This window comes from Eriocheir sinensis, chromosome 47 (genome assembly GCF_024679095.1).
Source record: "Eriocheir sinensis breed Jianghai 21 chromosome 47, ASM2467909v1, whole genome shotgun sequence".
Lineage (NCBI taxonomy): Eukaryota > Metazoa > Arthropoda > Malacostraca > Decapoda > Varunidae > Eriocheir > Eriocheir sinensis.
The window spans coordinates 8540348-8541425 of NC_066555.1; positions in this window are offsets into that span (position 1 = coordinate 8540348).

Genomic DNA, 1078 nt, shown 5'->3' on the forward strand with positions numbered 1-1078 from the left:
TTGAAGAATCTCGTCACCTCGCGGGCCACTTAAGACCATTCCGCGGGCCACATTTGGCCCGCGGGCCATGAGTTTGACACCCCTGAAGTAGAGCATCATCATCAGCGAGTAGCGGGCTTTTTTTATATTATTGTTTCCTTTTTTGTGTGTCCTTGAGCTGTCTCCTTTGTTGTAAAAAAAAAAAAAAAAATCAGTAACCTTGATGTCGCCAACAGATGCTCCACAACGACTTGGATCAGCAACTTTGCTTAATACCCAGTCCACGCAAGTGTTGAAAAGAGAACCCCTCAAGGGAGTAGCTGCAGCCATTTCAAACCGACTGCAATCCTATGTTGTTGGGGTTACTCCAGTTGATGAGCGTATGATACTGGTGAGGCTGAAGCACACCTTGGGCGTTATATCTCTTACTGCAGGATACGCCCCAATCAAAATGTGTGAACTTCAGGGAAAAAAGAGATATTTAATGCCAAGTTCAAGTACAGTCGACCAGCGTCCCCACGTGACACTCTCATTGTCTTGGGTGACTTCAATGCGGTTATAGGCACGGAGAGAGCTGTCTACGAGTTGTGTTCGTTTCCATGGCTCGGACACCAGAAACGTAAACATTTTTTTCCTTCTGAATTTCTCAAAGTACAGAAGGCTGAGGACTGCTGGTTCGTGATTCCAGAGATGCGAGTCTCGCCGCTGAACTTGATATAGCAATGCTGGCGTTGTGGCAAAGGAAATCGATCACATCCTTGTTATTACTCATTGGAGGATCCTTCAGAATTGTAGGGTTTTCCGGAAGGCTGAGTTCCTTGCGACCGACCATAGACTTTGTGTTGAAAAACTGAATACGCATCATGTCCGAGAAAATCTCATGATGCAATCATCAAAGGTTCCATCTAAGGAAACAGAGGGGCCAGGCGTGTGCCCAGGAGTATACAGTGAGGTGTGTGATACTCTCTAGGACCTTTAGGGGAATTGTGAGATACCTTTAAACGTGAAACTCTCACAGCTGCCGAAGAGTGCACCAGAGAGCGGTTTTCGTTCGGGATCGGCCTCCGGGAGGACCCGGGTTCGTGTCCCACCCTCCAAC